This window comes from Desmodus rotundus, chromosome 9, assembly GCF_022682495.2.
Source record: "Desmodus rotundus isolate HL8 chromosome 9, HLdesRot8A.1, whole genome shotgun sequence".
Classification (NCBI taxonomy): Eukaryota; Metazoa; Chordata; class Mammalia; order Chiroptera; family Phyllostomidae; genus Desmodus; species Desmodus rotundus.
The window spans coordinates 81,522,821-81,532,001 of NC_071395.1; the positions used below are offsets into that span (position 1 = coordinate 81,522,821).

The 9,181-nt window shown below is 36.9% G+C and overlaps 1 protein-coding gene across 3 annotated transcripts in view; it reads left to right on the forward strand.

Moving 5' to 3' along the window:
• The window catches only part of ZNF207 (zinc finger protein 207), a 30,735-nt gene extending 21,828 nt beyond the window's left edge, over positions 1–8,907 (forward strand). For 2 of the 3 annotated variants that reach the window (XR_011650383.1, XR_011650384.1), the window contains one exon: positions 884–8,907. The gene's annotated coding sequence lies outside the window, so the exon portion shown is untranslated. The remainder of the gene's footprint in view (positions 1–883) is intronic. The other variant, XR_011650385.1, reaches the window with a different exon arrangement.
• The last annotated feature ends 274 nt before the right edge of the window (positions 8,908–9,181 follow it).

Consider the following 9,181-nt stretch of genomic DNA (forward strand, 5'->3'; position numbering starts at 1 on the left):
CCCATCTTTGATACAGATGAAGAATAATGTTTCATCAGTGTACTGCACACATACCAGTAGTAATTATATGGGGGAGAGGCCATTGTTTAGTTTTGCTGGACTTAAGAACTTTAAATGTAAAGAAAGGTAACAGCATTCTTGCACTTGGTTTGCATTTATTACTAACTTTTCACCAAATCATTTGTTACAATGTAGCTTATTCTCAATATTTACAAAGAGTTTAGTCAGAATAAAAATAAGATTTGCAGCATCATTTCCCAGTTTCTGCTACTAATAAAACAAGACAGCTTACCTACCCAAGTGATCCAACGGAAGAACTTAATAAAGTTCTGTAAGTTTGAGTTAGAAAAATATGGGGTCTGTAGTTATTGAGCAGAGGCTCCTTTTTATCTCCTGGTTTCTGTGTACTTTCAGGAGAAGCAATAGAATTTCCTATTCAGCATATGTTTTTGTAATTTAAAATCTCTAATAAGAAAGTGAAATGAAAGTTCTTGAAAGTTGAATTTAAAACTATTGAAAATTGTTTGCCTTTGTGGGGTGTGTCTACATATACTTAAATTTAGAAATTAATCCCATTGAAGAGATTATTTTTCCTACATATATGTCCCCCCTATTTAGAGTAAGAAAACTTTTCACACAATACATACTGGAATACATAATTTTATTAAAATTGAGCTGTGTCCAAGAGATATACAGTGTTAACTAACTCATTCTCTTAAGGTTATTCTAAATTTAATAGCCAATATAAGGTAATTTTTAATAAGACAGGGAAATTTTTTTAAATGTATTAATGTCAGACTCTGAGGAAATTTAATGCACATTGACTTTTTTAAGTATGGATTGAACTCCTCAGTTTAATACAATTTGTGTTTTTGTTAACTAGCAGCAGAATTTCAGCATATGCTACTTACTGGTAGAGAAGAAAAATCCCACAGCCCTGCCAGTACAGGTTAGTTTAATCTGTAAGTACCTGATGTTCCTATTCTTTTCAAACATATCCATATAACCCACACAAGGAAGAAAGGGCAGTTGCTTAAATGTGAGTATAACAGTAGATCCATTGGACACTTTCAAACACTCAGTACTTGGGCCAATTAGTTCTAGGTTTGCTAGCCTCCTTTATTACTTGGTTATGGTTGAGCTTAAATAGATCTATTGTACATCAAAGAACAAGACAGTGAAAGTTTCTGTTGGCTATATGCTCAGTTTGGTATGTCATAAGCCGTGCAGGGCTTTGGGTCCAGGATCTTCTATTTAAGCTACTTCTATAGTGGTGTTTATTTACTTTTTGACTTTTTACAGTATGAATCAACCTTAAAAAAAAAAAATTAAGTTTTCTCATCTCTAGCAATGATAAATGGTATTTTGTTGTTTGTGTTTTTAGTAATTTGCTGTAAGTACTAATTTAGTTCACCTTTCATAAACTGTAACCTATTCTGTTGGGTTCATTTTACTTTGAGCCAAGAATAACAAACCTTACTTTTTAATATTCAAATGAAAGCTGACTACCCATCAAGAAATGTAGACAAATTCTTTGTGTATTTCTTTTGAGGGACAGTGGGGATGTGATGGATTCTAAAAGATGTTAAGTTTTTATTATTTTCATTGGTTCTACCATAGTTCGTTTTTGTCTTAACCCATCCATGAGAGATTTCCTTTAACCTTTAAATATTGTACTATTATGTTGATAAAAATTTAAAATGCCAAGGTGAAGAATAAAGCATAACTTAGTTTTTATAAAAGCCTGAACCATCCTTTCAGTCTGTATCATTGACTAGGATGCATGGCTTCCTCCTTTACCACCCAAGTGTAATGATGGCTAATTTGAGTGAGAGAGTCTGTCCATAAAAGTAATCCTATTAAACTGGGATGGTGATTAGGCACTAAAAACACATTATCTAAATGTTATTTTATACAGAAGTCGTGCATTGAGTTAAATTTTTAAAAAATGTCAACTGATGAAAAAATATATTTTATAAGATATCCACTTGGTTTTTAATAGAAAACTGCCTAAGGGCTTAAGTTTCATTGCCTTTCACAGTTTAATCTGTATAAGAAATGGCGTAAATACAGTGGAAATGATTTTCCTTAAAACCATCTCTTTAAAGCTGCCTTTCTGGTGAGTACTATTTTATACTTTTATATATCAGTTTTCTTTTAAATTTACCTGAAAGGGGGCACTTTCATCAAAGAGTGAGCAATTTGAATTTCTGCACCCTTTAGATATTACCTGAATTGGGAACACTAAGAATAAGGTTATTGTTTTACCTCCTAATATTTCTGTAGTGATCCTGGGTTCACTTTTTTCTGACCTTCATTGTAACAGCAGAAGTACAAAAAATTTTTAACACAAATTATTTCCTTTTAGTGAAATGGGGGTGGGGAGTTTTTATTCGAAACTATCTAGCATTTATCATTTTAAGCTTAATATTTTCCTTTTAGTTGATGTCCAAAATATTTTTCTCTATGCTTTTAGCTCCCACATTGCATAGGTATAAAATTTAAATACCAGAATTCCTGTCCTTGTTGAAGCTGTTGTTGCAGTGATTTGTGAGCAGTTAAGCTGTGGGTAAGGTTGGAGGAGGGCTGGCCTAAAATATGGTAATGTAAGCTAATTGATTCTTTTTGACTCAGGCTTAAAAATATCCAGTGTATTCTTAAATAACTAACCTTGCATGAAAAACTTGAGTTAGAAATACTGGCTTCTGGGACTCTGTATACCAGTGAAAATTAGCCTCAGTATACTTTCAATTTATCTTCCCCTTAGTCTTTAGCCACATCCTAGCTAATGTCAGTATACACTAAGGATGCTTTTACATTGTATCTTCTGCTGATCTTTGTAAGCCAATAATGAACAGTCAACTCCAATGCTTTTTTAGTATGAACAATGATAGTTTTCTACAGTCTGAACATTGATATCTATGTGATGACGGAAGTACTAAGCAGCGTATGGACACTTAATTTATGTCTTTAAGATTTAAAGTGGAGTAAATTTCTAAGGAACTCTGTCCTTTTTCTAGCAAGGATAAACAGACATTGAAAATTTGGTAAGTATTTAACTTTAAATGCATGTGGTAGTGATGAGAGTAAATAGCCAAATTTCCATAGTTTAAGATAATATTTAGGCATGAGCAAAAATTCTTGAATCTCCTTTGCGACCCAATGTCTGTGTGTCTAGCTAGCCGTTTTATAAACTTGTGTGCACAATGATTAAATTGAAATGTACCTTACTCTTTGTCTGGCTTGTTTTCTTTTTCATTTGTATGGTACTTTAAATACTAATTTCATATTTCAAGCTTTTTTCAGGGTAAAAATAAGTGACTGGTAAAGAAAATATCTCCAAGAAGAATTATGTCAGTGTCCCTATGTAAAAACCCAGTGATGGCTTTCAATTTACTTAAGCATTCTATTTTACAGCTCCAGTTAAAAGTGACAATAGGCAGCTTGATCACAAAAATGGGGCTGGGGGGTGGCGAATCTTTGTGCTCTTTTTGGAATGTTTGTAGGGATCATTGTATTACAGTAAAAAGTTAATCCATTGCTTGATTTTCATGGAAACTGCTTTTTAGGAGGGGAAAGGTAGTGAGGTTTGGAATTTTCCTCCTCTGGTACATTGTGATTAGTAAGAGGATAGTATATGGAAGTTAAAGTGAAAACATTGCATTGCTCTACCAGGGAAGGTGATTTATTTCTTAGTGTGTCCATTTTTTTCCAAAATAGTATATGGCATTATTTTGTGAAGTGGTACAAGATCCCAAAGGGTTTTGTGATCCCAAAGGAAAGAGGAGGCTCTTACCTCGGTTTAATCTCCGGGCTTTGCTCCAGCATTGTACTGGCAAGGAAGGAAAGAAGAACAAAGCATACAGGGGATGTGATGGTAAGGACTGAACAGAAAAACCAAAGGAGAGGATAAATGGTTAGACCGTGTGTGTGATTAAGTGGTCTAACGAAACAAAAAAGTGTGAATAGTGATGACATTTTTAATGTAAGTAAATGAACTCACTAATAAAGGTTGTAATTATTAGCCTAAAAATTAACGTTAAGCCCTGGCCAGATAGCTCAGTTGGTTAGAGTGGCATCCTGATACACCGAGTCTGTGGGTTCTCCTGTCAGGGCATGTAAAAATCAACCAATAAATAAATGGAATAAGTGGAACAACAAATCGATGTTTCTCTCTCTTTCCCTCTCTCCCCCTTCCCCTGACTCTAAAATCAGTGAATAAAATTTTTTATTAACATTAAAATTCTGGAAATTAATAATGCATTTCGTGGGGGTTTTTTTCCACAAGTAATATTTAGCACATTTTGACATTTTGATGTATCACCTGGAGGCTAGTACAAAAGAAAAATGAAATGGATGATCACATAGTGTTTACCCATGTTGAATTCTAGTCCACTGGTGGGGTTTGGAGGTAATAGGTGTTCCTTAGCATATGGCACCATGTAGTAATTAGACTGGAACTCAAAAAAACACTGAAGTGTTTTGTTTCTCTTTTGAGGTAGTTTAGAGGGGTTTGCTGGGCTTGGGAAAACCAAAACTACCATTTAAAAAATGGTGTTTTATTTCCATAGCCTTAACAATTTTAAGTTTGTGTTTTCATTTAAAAGTCAAAGGATTTTTGCTTCTGCGTTACAAAATGCAAGCCTCTTTTTGTTCCAAGATTGTGTTTGGCCATTAAGACCATTTGAGTTCCTGTTATTTACAAAGATTAATAATTTTTTTCTTGTAGTATTTGTGATATTTGAGCCCATTTTATCACCTTGAACAAGTAACTTTAGAATGATGCTAATAAATTTTCTAGGCTTTTAAGAAAAAATTGCTATGAAAAAGGTTAATTTTGTCAGCCATTGGATATTGCAGGAGTGGGGTGGGGGTAAGCAGTTACTGAAAACGTAAAGCTTTTATATGGTAAATGCATACGAATGCCTATATAGCTTAGACATTAATCAAGGTACAGATAGACAGGACATGCATCTGAAAAGGGATCATGGAGCTGAGGATTTAAGAAGCCAGTCCTTCAAGAACGTCTTAGGTAACAATATTAAGGCAGAAGGAGTAGTAGGTGCAGAAACTAAGATGTAAAAGCTTACCACCCTGGAGAAACAGAACAAATGAAGTATGAATGGTGGATTGGGAGGGTGTGCTGTGAGTGGAGAATGGGAAGGTGGATGGACCACAACACAGGACCATGTATTCTAATGGAAGTCATTGAAGGACTTCAAGCTGGTGAGTAACACACAGTTTATGATTTCTTAAAATCTCATAAAAGTTTTTGGTTTTTTAAAAGTTGTGTGCAGGTGGTCAGTTGGTGGGTGGTTGCAAGGCAGGAAGAACCTGGCTCGACAACTGGTGTCATGAATTTGACTGGAAGGCGATTGGGGCAGTTAGGTGATGCCAATCCTCCTTAAGAATAAAATGCAAAAAGATTTGAAACTTACATATGCTTTAGTCCACATCTGATCTAAAAGACTAACTTAGGAAATGTTTGTTGAGTAGTAAGCCATTGAGAATTCTTTTTTAAAATACACAAGTCTCTCCATTCAATCTAAGAAGGATAAACACAAGAAAAGGCCAGTAACAGAAGTCAAGTTTGAAGAAAGGTAAAACCTGCCTTGGGGGAAAAGGTGGCATTTGAACTAGGTCTTAACAGATTGTTAGGGCTTGGATAGATGCAACGTGTTAGAGGAAAGCCTGGGAAACTACAGCACAGAGGCCGGTGAATGAGTTGCGAAGAACAGGGTAAGAGCCTAACATATAAAGGTCCTTGACTATTGCATTGGGTACACGTTTTTCTCTAGGAATTGGAGTGCCTTCAGTTTTTAGCATAAAACGACTGGAGCTGGGGTTTTCCACTCTACATATCTTCATAAGAAACCAAAATGTGTGTTTGCATCACCAGACGCTGCTGTGGACTGATTCCTCATCATCAGCCCAATGATAAGGAACCATAGGTTTCAGGAACTGTATTGGTCCTGTTACTGATTTGGACAAGTTATAATTAAATTTTTTTTAACTGGTGCAGGCTTAAAATGATTTGGAAACCTAGTGTACCTCAGACCCTTTATTTTCCTTGGTCACCTTCCAGCAAATAACAGTCTCTCTTAATTGTAAGACATTGTTGCCCTCTCAATTGGTAATGCCACACAAGTGTTAATTCATACAACTAAATCCCCCTCTATCTGTATTCATAGAACATTCCTGGTAACTGGTTCTCTACAAAGGTACAGTTTAATTAAAGTTTTCTGAAGTGAGTGTGCTGTTAATTCTCCCAGATAATTTGTATCTGGACTTTGAGAGGATCCGTGAGCTGCTTATTAACCAAAAACCATTATTTATACATACATATGCTTCATTTGGCCGCCGACATTTTTAACCTACTGACTTGGAAGTTCCCCTTCATTGAAGTCTTTGGTGCATGTAAGAGGTGCTAAATAAAATTTTTGAATTACGGTGTTTTCTCCGAAGAATACTGCCTTTAGTGCCATAGTACTGAAGGCAAAACCTTGCAAATGGATGTCTCAGATGATGTATAGTCAACCATACATTATAGGTGTATAATGTATTAGCATACTTACTGGATTCATGATGCTGCAAAGCGATTCTTTGTAAGGGTATAGTCATTTTTTTCCATTCAGTTTGAACAAATCTTCAAATCTTTGCATCAGTCACTGCCACCACACATGTACTTGTCTGATGACTTTACAATATATTTCGTTGAAAATAGTAAAAGCCAAGCTAACTTTCAGGTAACATAGTTACAAACCTGTATTTGCATTGCTATTGCTTTGGACTAGGTATCCATTCTTTTAAGTCCTTTTACTATGCTCTGGAATCTTACCGACTACTTCCCTTTTTTGTTTCTTAAGATTCTTTTTTTAGGGAGAGGGGAAGGGAAGCAGAAAGGGAGAGAGACATCAATGTGCAAGAGAAATACTGATTGGTTGCCTTTCACGCGCCCCAACCAGGAATCTGGCCCACAACTGGGCACCAAACCCATACCCTTTCAGTTTGAAGGCCAGCGCTCAACCAACTGAGCCACACCGGCCAAGTCACCTCTTAATTTTTGTAAGCAGTTTTAGATTTACAAAATTGAGAGGAAGTTTTGGGGATTTGTGATACATTCTCTGCCCTCTCATGCATAGCCTCTTGTCAACATCATTCATCTGAATTTTTAAACCAAAGGTGAGTGTACACCAATACCTCATAATCATCCAAAGTCTTAAGTTATCTTAGGATTCATTCTTGGTGGTGAAAGTTCTATGGGTTTGGATAAAAGTATAATGACATCCATCACTATACAGAGTGTTCACCACTCTAAAAATCCTCTGTGCTCTGCTTATTCATCCCCGCCCCCTCTCACCCCTGGCCACCAGTGATTGTATTTTCTCCATAGCATTACCTTTTTTTAGAATGTAACATAGTTAAAATCACACAGCATCTAGCTTTTTCAGATTGGCTTTCGCTTAGTAATATGCATCTAAGTTTCCTCCATGTATTTTCATGGCTTAATAGTTCATTTCTTTTTAGTAGTGAATAATATTCCATTGGATGTACCACAGATTGTCCATTCACATACTAAAGGCCATCTTGGTGGTTTCCAGGTTTTGGCAATTACGGACAAAGCTGCTCTAACCATTTATGTCCAGGTTTTTGTGTGGAGATAAAGTTTTCAACTCCTTTGGGTAAGTGCCAAGGAGTGCAATTGCTGGATTGTATGGTAAAAATGTTTAGTTTTGTAAGAAATTGCCAAGCTGTTTACTGAAGTGCATCAATTTGCATCTCTACCATCCATGAATGAGAGTTGTTAAGCATCCATACCAGCGTTTAGCATTGTCGGATTTTGGCCATTCCAGTAGGTATGTAGTAGCGTCTTGTTTTAAGTTGCAGTTCCCGATAACAATGTGGAGCATGTTTTCATATGTTTGTGTTTTCTTTGGTAAGGTGTCTGTTAAAGCCTTTAGCCCAATTTTTCTTTAAAGATTTTATTTATTTTTAGTTAGAGGGGAAGAGAGGGAGAGTGGGAAACATCAGTGTGTGGTTGTCTCTTGCACGCCCCCTACTGGGGGCCTGGCCCACAACCCAGGCATATGCCCTGACTGGAAATTGAACTGGCGACCCTTTGGTTCGCTGGCTAGCACTCAGTCCACTGGGCCACACCAGCCAGGGCTTTGGCCCAATTTTTGATGTGTTTGCTTTCTTGTAGAGTTTTAAGAGTTCTTTGTGTGTCTTGGATCTACAGAGTCTTTCATCAGATGTGTTTTTTGCAAATATTATCTCCCAGCCTGGCTTGTCTTCTAGTTTTGATTCTTCCATAGAGCAGCTCCTGCCTTCTTGTTGATGTCTAGATGATTTCTTTCAGTGTTTCTTCAGTTTCTGTTCCTGTTTCTCATTATTTTATAATGACTCCTCTTTTCCCTCAGAATAAAACCTGAAGTGGCAGGAGGGGTAGGAGTCAAGGATGATGCTTAGGGTTAAATTCCCTATCTGGCTTAGGAGACCTTAAATAACATGGCCCCTGTTTGTCTTCCCAGTTTCATTTCTTGCCATAGCCCTTGGTACTCAGCTCAAGCTCTCACTTCTCTCTCCCTGAACACCATATCTCCTCCTTGTTCCTGTTTGACTTTGTTGCTTACTCACACTTAACCGAATTTTAGTTTAGAGGTGATTTCCTCTTCACACCCTTGATGACCTTCCTGTGTGCTTTCATTGCACCAGCTTCTTGATGCTGCCTGTTTGTGCTGGACTGCAGCCTCCTCAAAGGCCGGAGAGTATCTTGTTGATTGCATTCTGAAAACCTAGCGTGCTTCTGAGTTGTACTGTATTTTTTGGACTGTAAGACTCACTTTTCCCTCACAAATTTGGGAGGAAAATGAGGGTGTGTCTTATAGTCCAAATGTAGCTTTCCTGGCTCTTGGGGTGGCAGGGGCGGGCAGCGGTGGAGCAGGTTTTTTCCCCCTGATTTTCCTTCTCTAAAACCTAGGTGTGCCTTATGGTCCGGTGTGTCTTACAGTTCGAAAAATACGGTACTTAAAGAGAGGCACTGAATAATTACTGAATTCAACTAATAGCTTGCCAGTCATGGGTTAATTGATTTCATCAAAACAGATTAAAGGTCCAGATAGGCACGTGCTTTTATTTGAACATCATGCAATTTAAATCTGACTCAGTTGTGCTGTTCTTT